Raw genomic sequence first — 27,296 nt, forward strand, 5'->3', positions numbered from 1 at the left:
GTCCCGAAGAGTGACATTATTGCACAAAGTGCAGTGTTCACTCTGCTCAACCACGCAGATACATTACATTTTACAATGTATACGCATTTCAGTCGCCCATTTCCGGAGAGCTGCCCCTTTCTAGCACTGCGGCAACACTGCGCCCGGTCCGACTAAATCTCTGCCAGTCACAGCTTCCTACACAACAGCTGATTCAAAACACTGGTGCAGCTCTGGACAGGTGAGTTGCCAGAGAGGTGCCTGTCCCCAGCTCTGGTACCTCCCTGAGCAAGGTGTCATTAAAGCCAAGGTCAATATTCGACTCGTTCGTGTGAATACGAGGAGAGCCAGGGTTTTAGTTTCGTTTGTCATTAAGTATGAAAAAATCAGCACGTTGAATTGGCACCATCGATCTCACTGACTGATATGCGTTCAATTCGCTTCAGGCCGGAATCCTGAAAACCATAATAAACCAGTCTCACACCCCGTTAACACACAGAAATATCAGACATGATTTCCTGTGCTCACTCACCAGGAACTCCAACGACAGCAATGAACACGTAGAGCTTTTTCTCCACACCCCTGTACCGATACCACATTTCCTGCGGTCCTGTAAGTTGTACCCCTACGCTGCGGACAATCTGTCCGAATGAAGCGCTGCGGCAGCACATGCCTAGGTTTTTTAATACCAGATAGTAACTCTACAGGGACACATTTCAACAGATTTAAAAATATAGCTGTTTAAATTATTTACAAATCCATTTCGTCAGGGAGGTGCCATCCCCGCGGTGTCAGAGTTTGATCAATTAAGCGAATTAGTTGTGACACTACCAACAATGGAAAATGTGATGTTACTGAGGGCTGTAAATTGGGAATGGGCTTCTTCTGCAAAGTAGATATTGTTTCAAATGCCATCAGCACAGCTCTCCCCCGTATGCTCGCATATTATGCTGGTGCGACCTTCGCCCAGTTGAGGAAGTAAAACGACCTCTCCAATCTGATTCTACAACTAAAGCGATCGCATCTCATCTCATTGTAACCACATCCCTCTGACCCGATACCAGGCACAGTATTCACTACGAGCTTGTATGTGTGTTCTGCCAATCTTTGCTGTTGGCCTAAAACATGTCTATATTCTTCGTTGTTGGGAGAAATGCATTCCCTGGGAAAAGAAGCATCGCTGCTTTCTATTTGTCTTACTCCTAGATAGAACAGAGAACGGTAAAGCACAGGATCAATCCCCTTAGCCCACGGCGTACGTAACGACCAGGATACAACATTGAATAAATTCAACAGAACTACACATGGCCCGTGTCTCTACATCCCCTGCCTGTCCACGCGTCATACGTCACAAACGTAATGTCGGGCCTCTGCGTTTGCAGTTGGCGGACACATTTAGGCGATGGGCATGTTTAAGCATGTTTGTCCCAACAAAGATGAGGTGATATTAAATGTGTGTTAACAACTGAAGGAGCTTCCAATGTCAATGCGTCCTTCAAAGGTATCATTTCTCAGACAAAATATATTGAAGTAAAATATGTTGTTGTGGCTTGGTAACAGTTTTGAATGACCTGTTGTTACCAATCTCCTCAATTGTATATACTCTGTATGTCCTTTGTGCTGAAGGAACGATACCGAAAGGGACCCAAGAAAAAAATCAGTTTGTGGTGATGAATAAGCCTTTCATATCACCTACTTCTTTAATTTCTACAGTGACGTATTCACAGTTATAACATTTTAGGGTCAATTTTGTACCGTGTACTCACTCCAAGGGAGGGAGTATTTTTAAACGTAACATTTCATAATTTCTAAACAACATGGCAGAGAGCTGAGGAGACGACTAATAAACTGTAGTTGTCTATCCGTGTCCGTTTGTGTCTGTCCGTTGTGTGATGGCGTGCAGGCGCACGTTTGTACATGTCTCGGCTTGCCTACTTGTTTGTGTAAGGGTGTGTTGTGTTTATATATACTAATGTGCATGCCTTGTTGTTTGTCGGGACGAGGTGACTATTTAGAATACTGGCTAGTATAGAGGAAACCATTAGGGACACCGGAGCGATGTGTGTTTACGGGTTTGGGCAGCTTTGAATGGACTGCAAGACAGACATTGACAGCACGTTCTGCTGATGGGACTCGGCCCGAAACGTCGACTTTGCTCGGCCACATGTTGCTACCTGTTCTGCTGAGTTCCTTCAGCATGTTGTGCCTGTGGCTTGGATTTCACCCTCTTTAAAAACGGCCTAACATCAGCCTCTGTGACAGAGATCACAGTGTCACCGGGTACAGCAGGGATATTCATCAGCTGTAGTGATATCTTCCTTCAAAGCCTTCATCTGGTAGTGTAGTATCGTTGCTATTCATGCTATTGGTTTTCGCTTTGTACGAAGTAATGTCTCCAACCCTGTCAGCGTCTTAAAACTGATTTAAAAAATGTACATCCGCCTTAAAAATAGCCCTGGGTCGCCAGACCTGAATGCCATTCAGCAAGACGGCTTTCTGGTGCATCCAGGGCTTTGGATTTGGGAACGTACGGCAAGTCTTTGTAGCAGACACTCATCCGCACAGGTCTTAATGACGTCATTAACAACTGCAGCATACTTATCCAGATGTGAAGACGAATCCCTGAATCCAGTCCAGCCGACCGATTCAAAGCAGTCTTGTAAGGGGTCATGTGCTTCCCTTGTCCATACCTTCTTGGTCCTCACGAATGGAGCTGCAGTCTTCAGTTTCCACCGGTCCCAGGGAGCACAAGTACAGCCAGCTGATCAGACTTCCAGAAGTGAGGGCATAGAATAGAATGGTAGAAATTCTTGATGGTGGTGAAACAGTGGTCAGCAATGTTGTGTCCTTTGGGATTGTAGGTGATCTGTTGATGTCCATTGCTTAGAGATTGTTTACAGACTGGCCTGGTTAAAATCCCCCCAAAACGATGCTGAAAGCGTTAGGGTGTGCTGTTTCGTGTATGTTGATCCCATCGCTCAGATCAGCTAATGACTGATTGGCATTGACCTCAGCTAGACTGTGTACCGCTACCAAACTGACCCCGAAAATCTCTCCTGGTAGCTGAAATAGATCGCACTTAACTGCTAGATATTCCAAGTCTGGTGAGCAGAATTGAGACAGCGAGGCAGCGAGAAGAGTTGATCATGAGGCAGTCTCTTCCATCTCTGCTTCTGAGAAACTCTGTAGATCTATCATGACGGTGTTTAGTAAAACCCTGGATTCGATTAGCTGTATGCGGCACAGAACAGATTAACCAGGATTCAGTTAAACCAAGGACACGCGCGGTTCTGATGTCCCTCTGACTCAGCACCTTAGCTGCTGCATTGTGCGGTGCCTCCTAATAAATTCTTTAGCTTGTACACGATCTCCCACCCGCCTGTCAGTTCTGCGGACTGGAGGAGACCGTGTACACATATACACAGAAAGGTAACATGCTGCTAATGTCCCACTTTTGCGTATCTGCGTGTGCTGCTTCTCGCCTTCTGGTTGCACTTGAGCCGCACCCTATATATAGATATATATATATGGCCATCCGGCAAGGAGGGGGCATGCGGGGATGAAGATGTCCTTGTCCACGTGCTCTTGGGGCTGGGGAAAACAGCCATCCGTGGGTCTTGGAAACTGTTGGCGGAAGGATCTGCCCGGAGTGAACTGCCTGGCAATTTTTAACGGGTATGTTCGTGCCCGGGTAATTATTGAAAAGGATCACACGCAGTCCACGGCGACATTTGAGGCTTTCCGGGACCGTTAGTCTCCACGGGGTGCAATTGCCATCATTGAGTCAGATGGAAACATTCTAGTATAATGTATACTGACCATTTATTGTGTAATAATTTTGTTAGTCACTGTTTTGTATATATAACAATGAATTTGTAATAAAGGCATTTTGTAAAAAAAAGGCCAAACACAGCGTGTAGTTTTCTCACAGGGGCACGCCCTCCACGTCCTTCCATCACACACTCAGACGATCAGTCACAGAGTAATACTCTCTGCACTCCGTTCTATCACACACTCTCCGGATCAGACACAGTGTGAAGCTCCTCAACTGGTCCCATCGCAGAGTGCTTGAATCAGACAAAGAGTGAAGCTTCCTCCACACCGATCCATCAAACAATCCCCGGATCAGATACGACAGCAAGTCCTTTCATATCGCCCCATCACACACTCCCCTGATCAGACACTGAGTTAAGCTCCCTCTGCACCATCCCATCACTCACTCAGAGGGAGAGGCACAGAGCGAAGTTTCTTCCGCACTGTCCCACCACACACTCCCTGCACCTGGCACAGAATGTAGCTCCCTCTTCGCCGTCCCACACCAACTCACCAGATCAGACACAGAGTGAAGCCCCCTCAACATTGTCCCATCACACGCTATCGGGGTCAGCACGGCGTGCAGCTGTCCAAATTAGCTGGGAGAAATCGAAGAAATACTGCGTAGGAATTGTTTCGAAATGTCTCCGACATGTGAGTCAGTGGTTGTTTCAGTGTGGGAGCTTCGTTTTGGGTTTTTGCTGCCAGTTTGGACTGGGATTATAGGCGGCTGCTACCTGCGTAGCTTTCAGCTGCGGTCGCTGGCAACTCACCAGGAAGCCGTTCTGATCCAAAAACCGGAAACAAACGCCGTTGTTTCCCCCCACCTACCACCTCGGGACAACGTTCCCCTCCATGTCTTAGTGATTCTCGTTCGGTGTAGGAGCCGGAGCATATTTTGAGACGTCTCGACCCCTCACGGCCTAGGATTTCTTCAGAAACGACGGAGCCTTTCCTGGCGTTGGAACTTCTAGCGCCGAGCGCAGCAAGGTACAGTCGTGTCCAAACTTTTCCATCCGGTTACTCTATTCGCTCCAAGACTTAATCGGCACCGCCGTATATTTCTCGATTCGGACTTAAAGCAAGCATACCGGTCCGGTCTCCAGGGAGCCGCTGACCTTCGGTGAGTTACGCAAAGACGTCTGCTTCTCCAGACTTGGACAATGCCCTATTTCGGTCGGTGGAAGAGGAACGGGGGTTGCAACATATTTTGCGTCCTGGAATCACTCTGGAAAAGTGTGCGGAGACTATGGAGTACTTGGTTGGGAAAGGTGGTATTTTGGCCACCGAGAAAGAGTTCGGGAAGGCAGTGTTTCAACTGGAGAATGATCGGTTAGTGCACCGGGCTCTCAGTAAGGTGATCACGGTGGAAAAAGTCTTATTTTACAGATGGAGCTGTTGGCAGATCACGCGCAACGAATCGTCCTTGGTCACGTTAAGTCTTTCATCCCCAATGAGGTCCTGCTTTCTCCACTATCCCGCTTGGGACAAGTAAGGTCAGAGATAACTGCCAAAAGACACAAATTTAAGAGATGCACCCTCCGGACCGTAATCTCTTTCTGGCGTCAGGTATTCATGCAGCTGGAAAGGAGGACGTCGTTGAGAGCCGGTATACTGTCCGGCACAAGGGAGTAGACTATCAGGTGTGTTGGAGCGCCCACGGTCTAATGCACACAGGGAGGTGCATTATCGCAAGGACTGTCCTAATACCCGAAACCCTAGGGAGTCCACTTCGGGCACCAGTGCCCCAGCTAATTCTGCTCCGATCCTATTCCTGTGTCTGTCCCTGCTCCTGCCCCTGACCCTGCCCTTACCGTGTCCATATTCCTACGTCTGTTGCAGCCCCTGCTCTTGCCCCTGTGGCTCAGGTGGGAGATCCTGAGGCTACGTGAAGGGTGGTTCATGCGGAGGACGGGTGGAGCCTGTGCGGGGCAAGAAACCGAAGAAGAAATCCAAACACCTTAAGAAGTCGGCCCCCGAGACCGCAGAGCCCACGCCAATTTGCCCTGAAGTGGAGAAGCGGTAGGATCAGGGAAGCGCGCAGGTGGTCGGGGTGATGGAGGCGGAAAGTGCCGCCCCATCGATGAATCCTGCACCTGTGTTCTCCTCCGTTTTGAAGGGGATGTTTCCCCAAGAGGGCAGGCAATGTAGATGCGGGGGTGTCCCAGGAAGGGGTGGGATTCCGGGTGCAGGTTGGTTCTAACCCTGAATCCCCAGATGTAGCCACCAGTCGTATGGTAGGTTGTGTGGTTGTGAAGAAAGGTAGTGCTGGCCCTGTTTGCACAAATGAGACAGTCCACTCGGGACTTAGTAGTAAGCGCCTCCCTGGAGGCAAGTGTATCGAATAATATAAGCGGAGAGGAGACCAAGTACTCTCACCCTCAGCATCATACTGCCAGTAAATCCGTAGGCCGGAGTTGCTGGGGTCCCCCTCATACCTCTCTCCTGGGGAGCTGTATCATTCCCTCACGGTTGATGAATGCCAACACACCATGCGCCTTCTTAACAACACTGTCAGCCCAAGGTTGATACACCTTCTGTATAACACTATCTGCGTGACAACCACGCGCTCCCTAAACAACACTGTCAACCTGCCAACACAAGATATACCTTCTTAACAACAGTATCCACCTGGCTAAATATACGTCTTCTTATCAACACTAACAACCTGACACACTATTGCTGAAGCGTGATGTCGCGTGTAGACAGAGATGCTTGCAGAAGAGAAGAGATGGTGGGGGCGACTGGTATTTGAAATTTCATGAAATATCAGATTATAAATAGGAACACTGCGCCAATTGAGCTATTAGGAATAAAATAACGACCCAAGGACAGCCGCAGAAACGGTTTCCCATCAGCAGCTAGATTAATAATAGTGACAATCAAGCCAGAAAAAACAAATCTACTGTCACGTGTGTTTAAGCTGCAGTGCTACAGGGAAATAGTGGCAGAATTAGGCAAAGTTATTATTCTCTCCGCTCCAAAATATACACGTGGAAGAGTATTTTCGACCATGAAAGTCGACAGTGGAGAAACCTGAGAGATGTTTACCGTGATGAACAGAGACAAAACGCTCCAACCGAAGGGAATAAAGCAAATCTTTTTTTTTTTTTTGGAAAAAAATAATAGCTTGTCACATCGGGTGTTTGGCCGCGATGCCAGAAGTTGCTTAATGTTATGCAATGTGGTTCTGGGAAATTGAATACAGTAGCTTTTCAATCGAGTAGATAGCATTTGACACATTAATAACAATCACTGGAATCGGAGCATGATTTTGGCGCTGATGATCCAGGTACCTGGGAAAGAGCAGCGAACAGTCAAAATAAGCAGCATTCTGAAACCAGCATCAATAACTTCGGTTCTGGCTGTTCAGTGGCTTGTCAAAACAGGTGCTTATGGCCAGTGAATTTGCAGTCATGCAAAATTCTAGCACTGATCGTCGGACCCCTTTGTATGTGCATGAGATTAATATGGTCTATTCCCCGCGGTGATCTGTATATCATGGATTCGATAAAGGATCAATATAAGGAGTCTCGACTCGAAAGAACAACTGCCCATATTCCTACGCAGAAGCTGCCTAACATGCCGAGCTCCTACAGCATGGTGTCGGTTGTTCATGCTGTAGGAACTCGGCATGTTAGGCAGCTTCTGCATAGGAATATCAATCACTGTGCTTCCTCCGGGTCAGGGCAAGAGCCGCCGAATTCAGGAGATCATATCAAGTTTAACTTGGAAAGCAGCGCGTTGCTTTGCCAATTCCTTGTCTACTCACTGGCCAGGTTTGCATCGAACGCGCGGTGTATATTTGTGCCTACGACAGACTGTGAGAGAAATGGTAAAAAGCAGAAGAAGGCGGAGAGAACTTAAGATGCCTCTCAACGGCGAATGCTTCGCTTGTATCTTCGGAACCAGATCTATTTCTATCTCTTATATCTCTGATATGGTGGGGGCTGATGTTTTTTTTGCTGCTTGGGGAGGAAGGTGTGATGGTTGCCTTGCTTGGGCTTGTGCGTGTGAGGCTACAGCTCAGCGGTCTTTGGGGTTCTAACGTTTAACTGTCATTGATTCTTCGGGGCACTCCTTGGCTTTCCTGGATGTTTGCGAAAAAATAATTTGAGGATTTATACTGAACCTATTGATGCCGCATGGCATGCAGCCTGCCTACTGGAGAACATCCCCGACTTGCATTCGTAATATTGTCGTTGGACAGGGAATCATAGGGAATACAGCACTAGAACAGACTTCGGCTCATTCTTCCGTGTCGAAATGACATTCTGCATAGTCCCATCGACTTTGCGCCTGGAATAAGACATTCATAACCCACCCATATAGTGAATTAATTTTATTTGAAAAGTTGAAATTGATATCACATCTAACTCTTCCGCTGGAAGCTCGATCCACTCTCTTACCGCCTGTGAAGAAGTTCCCACCCATATCACCCTTAAATATTTCACCGTTGCCACTTAACTTAAGAGCCTTAGTTCCAATGTCATCCAGCCCCAGTTTGGAAACGCCTTCTGGTATTTACGCTTCAGTATTTTGTACAACTCTAACAAACTACCCCGGCGATTTGGACGCTGCAGTGAATCCCAACCTGTGTAATCCTTCTCTATAACTCCAGTGCGTCTTGGCTTCGCCCTTGTAATTTTATTTCTATACTCTTTCACAATTATTGGTATGGTTCATGCAGGTGGGTGACCAGAATACACACAATACTCTAAATTAGGCCTTACCAGCGTATTATACAATGTCAACACATCATGCAAACCATTGTACTTTTTTACTTTTATTGAAGGCCAATATGCAAAAAGATCTCTACCGGATCGTGACGCCACTTTGAAGCAATTATGAATCTATATTGCAAGATCCCTCCGTTATGCCACAGTATTCAATGCCCTGCCTTTCACCGTGTATATCCTACCCTGGTTTGTTCTCCCATAGTGCAGGACCAGCTATGACCAGCAATCAGTGAGGAGCTCAGAAAAGCTTTATAGGAGGGAACTTCACTCAGGTTGGCTGACCCAGTATTAAAGGCAGCAAGTCGCGGCAGATATCTTGTGCTTCGGCCACCTAAGATTCGGCGTTTGACATTGATTACGATGAGATTTTGAGGATTTAGTTCTTCCAGGCTTCAGCGAAGACAGGCTTCAGACAGAGAAGGCAAAGAAGAAACATCTCCAACATCCGCCACGCCCTCTCCCCCCGTTACATCTGATTAGCTAGAAGAGAAGAGACGTCAGGCAGCATAGTAGAGTGCTCCTCTTGCGGGATGTGGCGAGGTAAATGAACAAATCCGCAGCCACATCACGGAATGACCCAAGAAATATGAAGTTGTTCAGGAGGTGATTTGAACTTCCTACATATTGACTGGGACTCCCACACTGTAAAAGGACCAGATGGGGGAAAGTGTCTCAAACATGTTGAGGGAATTTCCTTAATCAGAATGTAGACGTACCAATGAGAGAATATGTGATACTTGATCTGCGCTGAAGGAATGAGACAGGGCAATTTACAAAAGTTTGGATAGGGGAACCCATTGCAAGCAGTGATCCCAATGTCATTAGTTTCAAAGTAAATATGCAAAAAGTCTGGACAGCGGTTTGAGATTCAATACTGGGGAAAGGCCAATTTTGGTGGTGTCAGAAATTACCTGGCAAGTGTGGATTGGGACAAGCTGCTTTTTGGCAAAGTTGTAGTTAGTAAGTGGAAGGCCTTAAAGATGAAATTCAAAATGTACAAGGCATGTACGTTCCTGTCAGTTTAAAAAAGTAAACATTGCAGGCACGGCGAAGGAGAATGCTGAGGGATATGCAGATATGTTGACAGTAAAACGATAGCAGGCGACAAAGTACATCCTCCAGAAGATCAGAATGGTAATCTATGTATGGAGCCAAAAGCGATGGGGGAAATCTTTATTTACTCAGGAGTCGGACCCTCGTCTATAGAAGTGAGGAAAATATTTAACTTCATGGACTCTATGCAGATTACTGCGGAGGATTTTGCTGTCCTGAGGCAAATCTGGTGGATAAATCACCAGGGCCTGGTAAAGGTTTCCCTCGGACCCTAAGGGTTTCCGCAGCGTGCGGATCTTGCTGGGGCCCGAGCCTAAATAAATTATCCTTAGCAATAGGAGAGGCTCCGGGTTATTAGAGGTGAACCAATGTTGTTCCTTTGTTTGAGAAAGGCTCCGAATATAAACCATGAAATCATGGCGTGGTGAGTGATAGTAGTAGCGAGGAAATTATTGGAAAGTGTCCTCAGGTACAAGATATGTAACAATTTGGATAGACATGAACTGATTAAGAATAGTCAGAATGCTTTCGTGCATGATAGTGTATGTCTAAATAATCTTATAGTTTTTCCAGGAAGTTACCAAGTGGATTAAGGCAAGGAAGTGAATGCTAGGTGTGCTGTAATTAAGTGAACTAGCAGCAATTAGGAATCTAAAGATTGGAATTAAGGCATAATCAACGAGATCGGAGCGAGATGGGATACAGCCAGTCGGGTCCACGATAGTAAAACCCCGCCCGCCCTCAACGGGAGCCTCCAGGCGACTCCACAGGCTTATCTAGATTGTCCCAATGGAAGTCACGGATGAGGGAAGCGTCCAGGATGAAGGTGCGAGGAATCCAGTAAATCTTCTGCGGGTTGTATCCTTCCCAGACGACCAGGTACTGGAGACTCCTGCCCCGACGGCGCCCATCCAGTAACCGCCGGACGGTGTACCCTGGGTGGTCATCGATGATCCGGGCGGGTGGAGGGTATTGGTTCGGAGGACGGATTTGCTGAAAGAAACCGGTTTTCATTGGGAAACGTGAAATGTTGGATGGATGCTCATAGATCTAGGCAGTTTGCGTCGAACCACGGTAGGATTGATAATGCCCGCAACCTCGAAAGAAAGCGAGGGACGAGCTCCTTCGGCTCTTTCCTGAGAGGAATGTGTTTAGACGAGATCCACACTTTCTGCCCAGGTCGATACTCAGATGCAGGAGTCCGAAGGTGATCGGCAGTCCTCCAGTTGCTGTCAGCTGAGCGTGTGTCTTCCCAGACCTTGCGCCACCGGTGGATAAGGGCCTGAACAGAAGGCACTTCATATCCTCTCCCTGAGCGGTAAACAGCGGGGGTTGGTAACCAAGAGAGCATTCAGAAGGAGATATGTCGGTGGCGGTGCTGACCAGAGAGCTGTGGGCGTACTTTACCCACTCGAGATGGTCACTCCAGGTAGACGGGTTGTTGGCTGTTATGCAACGTAGCGCCGCCTCCAAATCCTGGTTGACCCGTTCCGGAACATGCAGAGATAAAGGAACGGGTATCACCGTCCATGGAAGGCTCCCAAAAGCGTCTATTCAGAGGAGACCGTGTCCGATCCCTCGCGGGATGGCAGGCGAATCAAGATGTGTGCCTGTACTGAAGAACCTAAGATCGAACGGAATCGGGCTCAAAAAGGCGATTGGCGGGTCCGTTGCCACGGTCAGGTTCAGCCCGTTGGGCCTGTTTTACTACAGCCTCGATCTCCCAGATGAGGGCTGCCACCACAGCGGATGGCCTCCGGGCTGCGAAGGTCTTCTTCGGAATTGGATTGACGGAAGAGCCCGTCAGGTTTCCTGTTCTTTGACCCCGGCCGATAAGTGACTGTAAATCTGAACCGATCAAATAATAATGCCCAACAGGCCTCACAGGAATACAGGCGTTTGACGGTTTGGATATATGCCAGGTTCTTGAGATCGGTCCAGACGATAAACGGGAGTTTCTCCTCTTTCTTCCGACGCCAGTTTGACCGGCAGTAGCTCCCGGTTCTCCACGTCGTAATTTCCTTCGGCTGGGGACAGTCGACGAGAAAAGAAGACACAGGGATCTAGTTTCTGATCGGGACCTGAACATTCGGACAGGGGAGAGAGTGAATTGACAACAGGGGTCCGGTTGGACCAGGTCGGAGGGGTGGGGGACATGAAACGCTTAGTCAATCTCGGGGTCCCAAAGAAAAGATGTTGTAGATGAGTAAAGTCGGGTAAGGGGCGCCGGCACCCGGCCGTAATACCTGATGAACTGGCGATAGAAGTTTGCAAACCCCAGAAATCGTTGGAGTTGTTTGCGGGTCCTGGGTCTGGGCCGTTCCGCCACCACCCGGATCTTCTCGGGACCCAGTCTTATTCGCCCGCTCTCAATGATGCAACTTGAGAAGCTGACCGAGGGGACGTGGATTTCACACTTCTCAGCATTCACGAATTATTCGTTCTCCCACAGACACTGTAGGACTTGGCGGACATGATGAAGGTGTTACTGCAGAATGCTGGAGAAGATTAGGATGTTATACAGATAGACAAACACAAAGGGGTTAATAAAGTCTCCCAGTACATCATTCATCAGGGCTTGAAAAACGGCGGGGGCATTGCTGAGGCCAAACGGCATGACCATGTATTCGAAGCAGCCTGATGGGGTATTGAATGCCGTCTTCCACTCGTCCCCTCCCTTATTCTGACCAGATGGTAGGCGCTTAGTAGGTCCAAATTCGAAACGATGGTGCTCCGTGAAGTGGTTCAAAAGCTGAATTTATGAGGTCCAGTAGGTACTTGTTTTTAACGGTTATGTTGTTAAGGCCTCGGTAATCGTTGCAGCGACGTAGTCACCCATCCTTCTTCACCACAAAGAAGAACGCTGCGCCCACCGGGGAGGATGAGGGCCAAGTAATGTCCGCCGCTAGAATAAGGGAGAATAAGGGAGAATCTGGTCAGAATAAGGGAGGGGACGAGTGGAAGACGGCATTCAATACCCCGTCAGGCTAATTCGAATACATGGTCATGCCGTTTGGCCTCAGCAAGTTTATCCCTCATTATCCTTTTGTTATGAATGTAACTGTAGAAATCCTTTGGATTTATTTTCACCTTACTTGCCAAAGCAACCTTACATCTTCTATTAGCTTTTCTAATTTCTTCCGTAATATTCTTCTTACATTCTTTATATTTCTCGAGCACCTCACTTACTCCATGCTGTCTATATCTATTGTAGATATCTCTCTTTCTCCTAACCAAGTTTCCAATATCCCTTGAAAACCATGGCTCTCTCAAACTTTTAACCTTTCCTTTCTACCTAACAGGAACATAAAATGTCCGGTTCCTCAAAATTTCAACGTTAAATTAGCTCTGTTTCTCTAGTACATCCTTCCCCTTAAACAAATTGTCCCAATCCACTCCTTCTAAATCCTTTCTTATCTGCTCAAAGTTAGCCTTTCTCCAATCAAAAATCTCAACCCAGGGTCCAGTCGTATCATTCTCCATAGTTATATTGAAACTAATGGCATTGTGATCACTGGACCCAAAGTGCTCCCCAACACCTGTCTTCGTCACCTGACCTGTTTCATTTCCTAACAGAAGATCCAACACTGCCCTTCTCTAGTTGGTACCTCTATGTATTGCTGCAAAAAACTATCCTGCACACATGTTACAAATTCCAAACCATCGATCCCTTTTTACAGTACGGGCTTCCCAGTCTATGTGTGGAAAATTAAAATCCCCTCAATCACAGCCTTGTGTTTACTACAAATATCTGCTATCTCCTTGCAGATTTGTTCCTCCATTTGTCGCTCCCCATTTGGTGGTCTATACTACACCCCTATAAGTGTTACTACACCTTTCCCATTCCTGAATTCCAACCAAATAGACCCCCTAGACGAGCCGTCTAATCTATCCTGCCAGAGCACCGCTGTAATATTTTCTCTGACAAACAACACAACACCTGTCCCTCTTGTCCCTCCGATTCTTCTTCACCACAAAGAAGAAACCTGCGCCCAGCGGGGAGGATGAGGGCCGAATAAGCTCCGCCGCGAGAGACTCACTGATGTAATTCTCAACGGCTTCTCTCTAAGGCCGGGACAAGTAAAACGAGCAACGAGGCCCCAGGGAGAAGGTCGATAGCACAATCGTATTGTCGGTGTGGAGGCAGGGAAAGTGTCCGTTCTTTACTAAATACCTGTCCCAGAGTCGTTGTACTCTGCTGGAATGCTGAGAAAGTCGTGGGGTTCCAGGACAGTCAAGGCCGCGGTGACCACTCCAGAGAATACTGCTGGCTGGAGTGACAAACCGAGTTCCAGCTGCCTATCCTCCAAGTAGACCCGTCTATTTTGGGATTATGGTGGCACAACCAGGGTTATCCCAGAAGTATAGTGGCTTAAGGAGAATGGATTAGATTTAATTGTACATGCTCCCGGTGGTTTGCAGACAGAATCAAAGTCAGGGGTAGAATACAGTGAGTGACCCTGGCCAGAAGTCTTCCGTCCAGCGCCCGGGCTTCCAGACGGTTCCCAACAGTTCCCGAGGAATCCTGGCTCAAAAGATTTCCCTCGGCTGCGGAGTCCACCAAGGCGGATAGAGTCAGGGACTGTTGGAGCTGTGTGTATATGCATCCGGGTTTGAGGGATCGAACGGAGTGTCGTCTGACTCACCAGGATCCCTCTTTCTACTGGTGAGCTCTGCTATTTGGCCGAAGAGAACAGGTATCAGGGAATGTCCAGGCTGACCGCATTACAGCCAATCCCCTGGTCTCAATCTCCGGAGTCATTCTGTGGAAGAGAAACGGCTCCGTCCCAGCTGCATCGGTTCTTCCCGCAGGTTAGTGGGAACGGTCGGAGCGGGAGCTATGCCAGGAGCGGAAGGGAGAGAGAGGTTAGGGCTGGTCGAAGATGTTAAAATGGGCCGTGGGGTGACGGAAGGATTGGAGTGACCAGTTTTCCCTCTCTGCCGTTCACGGCGTCAGTTATCTAGCCTGGTGGCTGGAGAGACCAACGAGCCCAAACTGTTTGTGTCATCATTCGCCGCCAATTCATCTTGTATCCTGTCACAGAGGCTTTGCAGAAATACTTCCTGGAGTGCCTCATCATTCCACCGCCGAGTCGGCCGCTGGTATCCGGAAATCTGTGGAGTATTTGGCTACAGTTCGCGAGCCGGCACGGAGAGTCAGCAGGCGCTGAATCTGGGAAAAGCAGAGCATGTCTTTGGCTGGGTATCCGAAATCGACCAAACAACTGGCGAGCCGTGGTTGTGACGCAAGAGATCTTATCCTGCAGTCTCCGATGGAAATCAGGTGTGCGGTAATTAAGTGAACTAGCAGCAATTGGGAATCTACCGTCTGGAATTAGGGCATAATCAAGGAGATAGGAGCGAGGCGGGACCATGACAAATATCGCATTTCGTCCCTCTTTGAACTGCAAATAAATGGAAAGCAAAAACAACGTTACCGAAATAGAGCGGCATTAGCTTGAAATGCGGGAATTTTATGAGAGAGAAAAAAGTCCATCAGCCTTCCGTACAAGGGTGCTCTCATTTTGTGCGGAAGTATCGAGTAGACGAGAAGCAGACACTCTGTGGGAGGGAAAAGAGGGAATATGTGAGAGACAGAGAGGGATGGAATTAACTGTTGGCAATTGGATTCCCTCTAGTAAAATATAGATTAGATCAGAGAGTGGTCGATAAGTTCTCTTTGCACACAATGTTTCTGCAGTTTTACAAGTGGCTGATTGGTAGTTCTCATGTTATCTAGATAGCGTAGTAGTTTAATAATCTTCAGTGTATGGGTGTGTCCAACCTCCTTGCGAATTCGTCATGCTCTTCACTCAGAATGGAGCAAGGAATAATTTTGAAAACATTTCCTTCGTACATTTTACCCTCCATGGAAGATCACACAAACTGCCTGAGGTGCTCGAATCGGTTATTGGATTTATTTAATTATTCTTTTCCCTCTGTATTCGGTTCCTTGGAATCATTCCCCTTACTTGAGCAGGATTCAGCATTCATATATTACTTAAAAATCTTTGGACTGGGCGCAATCTCCTCTTACGCTTACAAATAATATGGCATACCTGTGAGCCTGCTAATGTAGAACCGAATCGGATGAGCACATAGCTCTTCTTGTCTATTAATATAATATGTCGTGACTTGCAATAAGCTTCTCTTAAAGATAAGAAATGTCGAAACAGCGGGACGGGCACATTTATTCGCATTGTTCATCGCAATAAATTTTGAAAGGAAGGTGTGTAAAATTCATAAGTATCTGTTTAAAAGTTTTAACGTTATATTAAAACATATCTCTTCGTCACACAAAACATCAGACAAACACTGTGTTCTACAAGGCTCTACACACCATTGCACAGTAAGTGTCTTTGAAAAGTTATTAACAGGTTCTCCTGTCGACACCATTACTTCCGGCCACTGAATACAAGTGTCAGCTGATAATTTGTAATTTTAGGTTCATTATCTGCTAATCCAATGAACTGTGTTCAGGTTTAAATTTAAACGTATAATTCACAAATGACTTCAGTGTAACGGTGGCCAATGCATTTCAGTCTTACGGATGTGAACTGTTGCTTTCTCCGGACTGCACTGAGTGTGATCTCCTTCCGATGTAATAATAACAATAAAACACAGCGAGCGTTCTTTCTAAACAGCTTGAGTGTTTGCTGATATCCCTGCGGGGGAGAAAAAACGAACTTGAACTTCATGATCAACTTTATTCGTTTAGGTCTGCTGAGTGACGGGTTTAAAGACAGACCTTCATATTGTCAGTGAAAATGTTCGACTAACAACAACATTATTCGTGTGGATCATCATGGGAGTTAAAAAGCAGCTTAGTTCTCCGTGTGGACAGTTGTGGCACTGGATATGTAGTGAAATTATCACTGTGATCAGGGATGTGGGACTTGATCAGTAGGGGTCCTGTCAGTCTGGTCAGTGATGTTTATCGGGATGCAGGCTGGTGAATAGCGGGGTGCCTAAGGGATCTGTTTTGGGCCCAATGTTGTTTGTAATATACATAAATGATCTGGATGATGGGGTGGTAAATTGGATTAGTAAGTATGCCGATGATCCTAAGGTAGGAGGTGTTGTGGATAATGAGGTGGGTTTTCAAATCTTGCAGGGAGATTTATGCCGGTTAGAAGAATGGGCTGAACGTTGGCAAATGGAAATTAATGCTGAGAAGTGTGAGGTTTTACATTTTGGCAGGAATAATCCAAATAGAACATACAGGGTAAATGGTAGGGAATTGAGGAATGCAGTGGAACAGAGAGATCTAGGAATAACAGTGCATAGTTCCCTGAAGGTGGAGTCTCATGTAGATAGGGTGGTGAAGAAGGCTTTTGGAACGCTGGCCTTTATAAATCAGAGCATTGAGTATAGGAGTTGTGATGTAATGTTGAAATTGTACAAGACATTGGTAAGGTCAAATTTAGAATATTGTGTACAGTTCTGGTCACCGAATTATAGGAAAGATATCAATAAATTAGAGATAGTGCAGAGACGATTAACTAGGATGTTACCTGGGTTTCAGGACTTAAGTTACAGAGAAAGGTTGATCAAGTTAGGTCTCTATTCATTGGAGCGTAGAACGTTGAGGGGGGATTTGATCGAGGTATTTAAAATTTTGAGAGGGATAGATAGAGTTGACGTGAATAGCCTGTTTCCATTGAGTGTAGGGGAGATTCAAACGAGAGGACATGATTTGAGAGTTAGGGAGCAAAAGTTTAAGGGAAACACGAGGGGGTATTTCTTTACTCAGAGAGTGATAGCTGTATGGAATGAGCTTCCTGTAGAAGTAGCAGAGGCCAGTTCGGTTGTGTCATTTAAGGTAAAATTGGATAGGTATATGGACAGGAAAGGAGTGGGGGGTTATGGGCTGAGTGCGGGTAGGTGAGACTAGGTGAGATTAAGTGTTCAGCACGGACTAGGAGGTCCGAGATGGCCTGTTTCCGTGCTGTGATTGTTATATGTTATATGGTTATATGGTTTGTATCCGCAACGATAATATAGAAATAGCTTTTTTTTTCCATCGGCCATTGGATTTCTGAATGGACAGTCAACTAATAAACATCCCTCACTACAGTTTGTTCTATCTGAACATTAAATTATTTTAACTGTTTTAATCAATATTAATGTCTTAATGTGATTTCCATTTTTTATTATCTATTGTAATTATTGCTGCAGCATAACGACAGATTTCACGACGTTGGCCGGTGATATTAAACCCCATTTTCAGTGATTCCATTCTAAGAGCCGACTCTGCTGTGTTCATGGCCACGCAGGATCCCTTTGAGAAATAAACTGCGCCTGAGATAGCTGTCACGATGGAGACATTCAATCACGTTACCTTCCTCATATCTGGTAACCTTCAGAACCGACTGTGCCATTACACACCCAAATGCTCTAAATTGCCAGAGTACCTCTGACTTAGGGTTCACAACCCCTATTTCTTCTGAATCAACAGTTCCTTTGAAGGACTCCTTTGTCCGTCTCGTGGGAGAAGAAAGATGCCGGTTGTGATTATTTCCACCGCAAGATGGAATGTAGGCGAAGCTCATCTGATTTATTCTGTGTGTAAGTTTATATTATACACGTAGGATTTCAAACACTTTCTGCGCAGGAACTAAACTTCAAATGGGCAACGTGTCAGCTATCAAACTGCATCATTGGATTGTTCAATCGCTGCACTCCGTCGTCTGATAAGTTCTGTAAAAATAGCTTATATCTATTGGTGCTCATGTCATAATTCCCAATCCTGAGTGTAATAGCATAACTAAATGGAAACCAGATCGGATACAATTTAAAAAATTGCAATCTTTTGGCATTAGAATAACGACATAGCTGTTGCACATTTAAATTAAAAAGCCGATGTCCGTGATAGGCGGTGATTCTGTATTTGAGGTTAGCGGTGAAGCTGCAGGAAGGTAGAACCTGGATTAACTGTCAACCTGTGATGTTAGTTACTCTTTCATACGGGCAGTATTGCCAATGCGACCTACGCAGGTAACAACGAAGACATCAATGTACAGTATACAGGATTGCAAATAGCTGATTCCATTGATCTAGATAATCGAACTTCAGCTGCCTGCAGGGATCACACAAGGAGTTGAATAAATCTCCAATTGAATTCTATGCAGAGAGCAGGACTTTAAAAGGTAGAGCGCGTTACCACAAATATAGGAGCAGAATTGATCCAGTTGGCCCATCGACTCCTCTACTAACGAAAGCTCAGCGTTGCAGGCATGTTGGACCATAGGAATCTGAACGTGCAAAATAGTTGATTCTCTTGTCCGGTATGGAGGATGAGAGGTCTTGGGAGCTAAAGGGCCACATGCAGTCTCTCCTGGGTAGGCATAATCCTTGATTTAATGTCAAAGAACTGTTCATGCCTGATGAAGATCGCATCGCCTTCGTTAATACGCCCATAAAACTATAGGTAGCTTGAAAAAAATGCTGATAGTTTGCACTCAGCAAGCAAAAGGAATGGTTAAGAGCGAGGGGAGGAGCAAAGGTCTTTACAAGAATGCATACGACGGGTCGGACCGAGAGTTGTCTGAGGGTGAGGCAGGTGCAGAGAAATCCGAGAGGGGGGGGGGGAGAGACAGAGAACGCGACAGGGTGACAGAGCGAGATAGAGAGACAGACAGACAGACAGTCAGAGAGAGAGAGAGAGAGAGAGAAAGGCAGGCGGACAGATAGACAGAAATATATCCGTGAATCTCCACTACAGAAAACCACCAGGTTTTTCACGGAGCTCGTGTATTTACCTTTAAGGTGATGCAGAAGATTTATCGGAACAAGTGAACGAACATGCGGTAAGAGAAATTGGACCAAATAGCCTCTTCTGCATCTTAAATTCCCCACGCTTTTGTCAGTGTGAAAGACACATCTGCATTGAGAAATCTGTAAAGGTACAGCAGCGAGGAGTGAAAGAGGCTGACTCATCGAGGAGAAACGGAGAACCATGACAGTTCAAAAAGCACAGACGGTCAAATCACGCACGGCGAAATTCTGAATTGTTTTGATTAATTAATATCTCCGGGGATACATGCAACCGAGAAACACTCAGTTCTAGTCTGCACATTCCGGATTGCATTGCATCGTTATAAAGGAATTCTGAGAGAGGATCTGAAAAGAAAAATTAAATATCGAATGACATCCCCATCCCCAGTGACGTAGATGCTGTGGTCCCTTTCGTCAGAGGATTCTGAGGCGGTGATCCAATGTAAAGCAGCTGGAACCAATCGGCACCGAACCCAGTGAAAGTCCAACAGCAGCAAAAGCCAATTTCACGAGCAGTGCCATTTTAACCCTGTAATTCTTAAACTCAAGCCGAACTTGAAAATCATTTTCCAGACGCGTTGCCGCCCTGACACGTATACAAGGATTAACTATAAGGACAGTTGTCCTTTTATCTCATATCCTACTTATGCTGGGATGCTTTGTAGCTTCAGAACAAATTATTTGCTAATTTGGCGAAGCTCTTCTTGAGTGCTAAGTATCTTAGAGCGACTGTGCATTCTTTGTCTGTACGATGAATAAACGTATGGGAATAATCATTCCGAAAAAAAAACAGATGCAACTTAGAAATATCTCCGAGTCCTCAAAAGAAGAACAGGCCACTACACCGTCACACACAATGAAGGAGCAGAAACAGGGATATTGTAAGGTGTTTACCATCAAGTCAGAGCGAAAAGGATAGACAGCAGTGCCAGATAGTGGTATTTTAGAATAACTGTTGCTTTCTCCAAATGCGATGGAATGAATTATTTCATTGCATTGGCGATCCATGTCGTCTGAGAGTTGTAACCAGCAGTTTAAAAGGGGCGATTACTGCAATCTTCAGCTGCTCTCTGAACCTGGTCTGCGTCACTCCATAAATAAAAGTATTTGTGCAGCAGCTGAAAAGTTGAACTACAGTCCCCACATCCTGAACCTGAAAGAGCCGGATAGACGTTTCCAAGTCAGTGTAAAGACATCGCATGAGAATGAAGACCAGAGTGGTTGTCGCCCAGCAGAGAAGGAAACTGGCCGACAGGGAGAAGAGCAGAATGATGGATTGTCTCCGACTCTCCAACGCCGGGTCTCGATGCTTCTCGCAATTTTCCTGTCCTCTGAGACGCCTGCGGACTCTGCTGGCCGCCAGGATCTGTCTGGCTGTCAGGGCATTGAGTATCAAAATGAGAAAAAAGGGAAGTAGCGGGTTCAATAGACGGTCTATCCAGTAAAACACTTCAAATGTTCCCGAGTGAGGAAGCGCGGGTCTCCCGGAACACTCCCTCTTACCGCGCACGAGAAAAGTTGCTGATTCGACATACAAAAAATAAGAAGGAATATTTTTCAAAGAAAGCGTAATGCATATTGTTCCAAGCACCACACACGCAGTTCTGGGTGTGCAGTATTTTGTCTTAAACTGAGCCCAGCAAATTGCCACAAAACGATCGAAAGTGAAAGCGACGGTAAACCAGACGGAACAGTCCAGAGCAACATGACACAGGATGTAGTGGACAAGGCAAAAGGGAGCGTTGGTTATGGATGGGAACACCCAGTAAGTTTCATTTATCTGATACATCAGCACCTCGATAATCACCACCGTTAGATCCGCCGCTGCCATCGCTACCAGGTATCGAGTGATACATTTGGAGAGACCGCACTGTCCTCGGCAGAGAATGACAATTGCCATCAAGTTAACTGGGAAAAGAAACGACACAACCGTAGAATAATACTGGAGAATAAGAGAAGTGTAAACATTTAAAACCGTGAGGATATGGGAGTTATGCATTCTATGTCTGGTTGGCGAAAGTCACTCTTTAGCGACTAAACGGGCGATTGACGACAATGTCAGCAAACGTTTGCATTTACAACGCTGCTCTGGAAACCCGAACAATCACTTGGACACCTTGGTCAGAACGCGGTACACGTCCTCCTTCAGAGCGAGGAAACTGAGCACGGCAAACACAAAGAGGAATACGGGAAACAATGATCTCAAAACAGCGTAAATTCTTCGAATGTTATGAAATGGTAGAAAAGGTAAGTTCGAATGAATTTAGCACTGATTTAGCTATAGCTGCAGTAGAGGAACATTGTTGCCCGTTGAATGTTCGTCGTCGTCGAATGCTAGCCAGCTGCGACTGATGCATTAAATTTCAAAGGAAGTAAACGGTGAAAGCATTGAAAAGCAAAGATGAAAACTTCATCTCCAATACCGCGTGAGTCTGGCAACAAGTTGCCATTAGAAATTTCAAAGAAATAATGACTAGCATGAAACACTTACCAGGGACACCGACGACTACAATTAGTACATAACCAACTTCTCTATGATCTAGCATGGCGTTTGTTTCGGACTTCACCTCTCCAGCAGCTGAACGAGTCACCAAGGCTTTGAGTCCGTTTTCTTTCACAAGAACTTTAACAATCTAAAGTAGATTTCTATAACAAAATCAATGCAAACAAACACACGGAAGGATATCTGGAAACTTTCACCTTCTGTCTTTGTCGCGGTTACGAAACTGCTCCAGCTCTGTTACATTGGGACGTATTTGAGATGAAACGCTGAAATATCCCTTTTATAGAACCTAATTAACAACTTGCACAACACGCGGTGTTAATTGCCGTTACTTAACAAAGACGGTACCATTTCTGCTTCGCTAAACTTGGTGCCAGAATAGTAAAACAACTTGCCCTGACACTCCTTAGTTTCCATGTTAAGAAATTGGCTAGTTACACATTAACTTCGCCAGTGGAGACCCCTCTCCAGTACAGGGGATTGTTATTTAATTCTGACAACCAATGTGCTGTCACTGTTCAGATATTTACAGCCATGCCACAAAAGTATTGTCTCGTTTTCATTCAGACCTGTTCTTGACAGACTTTTAGTCATGTTCCGGAGAGTTTATAATTGCAATCTCACTGCGATCATGAGTAATTGGACCAGAGAAATGTGCGAACAAAATATTAGTTGGAGAAATGTGGCCTCTCTTCACTGAGCAGATAGAAAAAAAGCGACACATGATAGTAATTCTGAGTCAAATAAATGAACTTGACTGCAATTCTCACAGTTGAGAATCAGGAACCGGCCTTTTGAAAGCTTCTGTAATTAAAACATCCGACACCTCCAAGGGAAGTGTGAAAGGGTGCGCCGCCAACGCATTTGAGCTTACTCGTTTTGCACTAAATAAGTACTTCCACGTCGGGGACAATATACTGGTTGTCAGCTCCGTCTATTCTTCTCATAATCTCTATCAGGTCGCTCGTCAGCCCTGCCGCTCCAGAGCAAAAACCCAAAGACAATACAACCTCTCTGTATAGAAAATGCCGTCTAATCCTGGCAGCCTCCTGGTAAACTACACTGTCCCCTGTCAAGTGTCTCTATTTCCTTCCTGGAATGTCCGACCAGAACTGAATGTTTATGCGGCCTCATTGGAGATTAATAAACTGCAACATATCCATAGAACCATAGAACATCATAGCACAACAAAGGGCCAAAAGGCCTGTTTATTAATCTCGTTCCACCGACATGCACCTGGACCATATCAGTCCATACACCTCTCATACATGTACCTGTCCATTTTTTTCTTAAGTGTTAAAAGCGAGCCTGAATTCACCACTTCATCTGGCAGCTCATTCCAAACACCCACCATTCTCTGTGTGAAGAAGCCCCCCGCCAATGTTGCCTTTAAACTTCTCCCCCTTCACCCTTAACCCATGTCCTCTGTTCGTTTTCCTTCCCTCGACACAGTGGAAAAAGCCTGCTTGAATTCACACTATCTATACCAATCATACTTTTATATACCTCTATCAAATCTCCTCTCATTCTTCTACGCTCCAAAGAATAAAGACCTAAGTTATTCAACCTTTCTCTGTAACTCAGTTTCTCAAGTCCCGGCAACATCCTTGTAAACCTTTTCTGCGCTCTTTCAACATTATTAATATCCTTCCTGTAACTCGGTGACCAAACCGCATAAAATACTTCAAATTCGGCCACACCAATACCTTATACGACCTCACCATAATATTCTGATTCTTATAATCAATACATTGATTTATAAAGGACAATGTACTAAAAGCTCTCTTTACTACCATATCGACCTGTGATGCCACTTTTAGGGAATTTTGTATCTGTATTCCCAAATCCCTCTGTTCTACTGCACCGCTCCCTGCCCTACCATTTAGCTTGTATGTTCTACGTTGGGTTATCCTTCCAGAGTGCAATACCTCACACTTGTGTGTACTAACCTCCATCTGCCATTTTCAGCCCATTTTTCCTGCTGGTCCAAATCCCTCTGCAAGCTTTGAAAACCTTCCTCACTGTCCACTACACCTACAAACTTTGTATCATTAGCAAATTGAATGATCCAACTTATCACATTATCAACCAGATCATTGATATAGATGACAAATAACAATGCACCCAACACTGATCCCTGTGGCACACCACTAGTCACAGGCGTCCACTCAAAGAAACAATCCTCCACTACCACTCTCTGACTTCTCCCATTGATCCAATGTCTAATCCAATTTACTACCTCATCATGTATTCCTAGCGACTGAATCTTCCTAACAAACCGCCCATGCGGTGCCTTGTCAATGGCCTTACTGAAGTCCATGTAAACAACATCCACTGCCTTCCTTTCATCCACTTTTCGGGGGAGGTAACCTCCTCCAAAAACTTTAATAGATTGGTTAAACATGACCTACCACGCACAAATCCGTGTTGACTCTCCCTAATATGTTACTGTCTATCTAACTACTTGTAGATCCTATCTTAGTACTCTTTGCAATAATTTACGCAGACGTCAAACACACCTGCCTATAATCTCCCAGATTACTTTTAGAGCCTATTTTAAACAACGGAACAACATGAGCTATCCTCCAAACCTTCAGAACCTCACCCGTGGATACCGACGTTTTAAATATATCAGCCAGGGCCACTGAAATTTTAACACGAGTCTCCTTCGATGTCCCGGGGAATACCCTGTCATATCCTGGGGATTTATCTACTCTGACTTGCTCTTCTTCTTGTAGACGTTTCGGCCGAGACAGTTCGTCAGGACTGGAGAAATAGCAAGATGATGAGTCAGTGGACGGAGAAGGAGTGGAGGATAAAACACCAGGTGATAGGTGAATTGTGGCCGCAGGACGACGCCCTCTTCTTACAAACAACATCACGACATATAGAGGCATAGAATGATTCAGTTAGAGTGAACGGAATTGATACAGATCATTGAGCTCTTCTCGTCACTTCCACGGAATGTGTGTAAATAACATAGCTCCATTTAATCGGTGACGCGTGTCACTTCAAACATTTCCTGTCCTGTACCTGTATAAACGAGACCAAATATCGTGCATACGTCTCTCACCACCCCCATACACTTGCACAAAAACCTTCAGCGAGCAATGAGCTTTTACACAATGTTCGCTTTGTTCCCATATCTCTTAATGCTCTAGCATTCATGACATCTGTCCTACCCTCTTAGGAACCTGAAATACGTCATTCTTTGATGGAATTACACCCCTGTTGATCGACCCAATTTACTAGCAGATCATTTTCACCTTGTATAATGATACTGTCCTGCTGACTATTGATCTTCATGTTATCTTCATGTCATTTTCAATCTGAGTAACCAGACCTTCAACTTTTTCACAGAGAGAACATGGAAGCATATCTGAGTACCTATTATATTCGTTCTATCAATATCACGGTGCGCTTTCGTACTTAGGCACCGCCCACAATCTGTTTTAACGTTTTAATAATACCCTTTGCTACAACAACTTTTCGCGCCTCTCCCAGCAAGCTACCCCAATCATTATGAAGAGATGGGGTCATCTTTAATTCTTCCCCATATGAGACGTGCAACATGTTACACAATCTAATATCACTCAACGCTGGGGAAATTCCATTACAGATACATTAATGAGTTTCAAACTTCTTTATGGGCAACTACGGTCTTGTGCAATCCAGGGAAACGCAAGCACAGAAGCCAGAACAGTACAACGCACAAGCAGATTCTTCGGCCCACAATGTTGTGCCGAAGTAGCCAAAAGGTGAATCAAACTCCGCCAGAACTGATCCCTCCCAACTACATAATCCCCATACCCCTCCATCGTTCTCACATTCATGTGCCTATCTGAACGTCTCTTCAGTGTCTCGAATGTAATTGCCTCCACCACCACCCCAGGCAGAGAATCCCAAACATCCACCACTCTCTGAAGAAAAAATACTTATCCCTCACATCTGCTTTGAACCTAACAGACTTTTCTATTTCTGGGAAGAAAACGTCCAACAAAAAAACAACGAAAAATTGTCCAGCATCCCAGTAAATCTCTTCTGCTCCGTTTCCAAAGCATCAACATCCTTCCTATGGCGGAGTAACCAAAACTGAACAAAATGCTCCAGATATGGCCTTGCCTCAGTATGGCAATGCTGCAACATAAACTATTGACTTTTGAAGTTAATACCTTCACTAAAGAGTGCTTTCCTTGTCGAAAGGGTCTCAGTCTGAAACAGCGACAGCACATTTTCGCTGCCGGAAGGGTCTCAGTCCGAAGCGGCGACAGCAACCTTTCCCTGCCGGAAGGTCCTTCCTATGGCGGAGTAACCAAAACTGAACAAAGTGCTCCAGATGTGGCCTTGCCTCAGTATGGCAATGTTGCAACATAAACTATTGACTTTTGAAGTTAATACCTTGACTAAAGAATGCTTTCCCTGCCGAAAGTGTCTCAGTCTGAAACGGCGAGAGCACCTTTTCCCTGCCGGAAGGGCTCAGCCGGAAAAGTTCATTCCATGGATGCCGCAAGGCCTACCGAGTTCTTCCAGCCCTTTGTGAGTGTGTTTGCAAACATTCTATAAGTTTTTAAACAATCTTTTTGACCTGCGTAGCCACTTCCATGGAGCTATGAATTTCGACCCCAAGCTGAGTACCATTTAATTCAATTAGAGAATCATACAACACTGGGACGCTAATCAAGGCTTTTACACCCGCCGTGCTCTTGCCGACCGACAATTTTGTCGCGTTCCATCTAACTAAACTCAATGGTAGCCCTGCATACTCCACCCATTAATATACTTACATCAACTGCACTTAAATTTTGAAACAGAACCTCGGATCCAACATTTCCACTGGCTTTTTTACTTTGCACTCGCAGACTCTCGAACTGAATAAGTTCTGTTCACAAAGTGACTTTGATAACTGCAAACCGCCGGATCCAGCAAGACCTCTGTGGTTTTATTTTTCTCCAAGAGCTTGTGATGGAGCGGAGGTAAAACTGGAGTTAGTCCTGCAGCCCCAATTGGCGAGAATGCGGCAGTTGCTCTCAGGGAGGGCACACTGGAGTGATCATCAACTATGACAAGATGGCAGAGCTCTGGAATTGGATGAAAGCAAATACTCTGATTAGATTGTAGAACAGAGCTCCCACTAGTCAGCGGGGGATAGGAGAAAAAAATTGCGGAAACGGTAGTCGGATTACCATGTTACAGGTTTTGTTAAGTGGTTCGTTTCAAATTCCCCAGAATTGTCTCGTACTGGAATAATAGCATCATGTTCGAATCAGTGCATAGATCCCATGTATTTTCTACATCCACCTACCCAATCTACTCAACAGCTGGATCAAGTACTCTGCACTTGGTGTTCATGGAGTGGCAATTTATACAATCGAGAATTAAACAGACACGAGGCGACCGTTGTAGAGATTATCGACCGTTTTACGCACAGCCAT

This window comes from Hypanus sabinus, chromosome 10, assembly GCF_030144855.1.
Source record: "Hypanus sabinus isolate sHypSab1 chromosome 10, sHypSab1.hap1, whole genome shotgun sequence".
Classification (NCBI taxonomy): domain Eukaryota; kingdom Metazoa; phylum Chordata; class Chondrichthyes; order Myliobatiformes; family Dasyatidae; genus Hypanus; species Hypanus sabinus.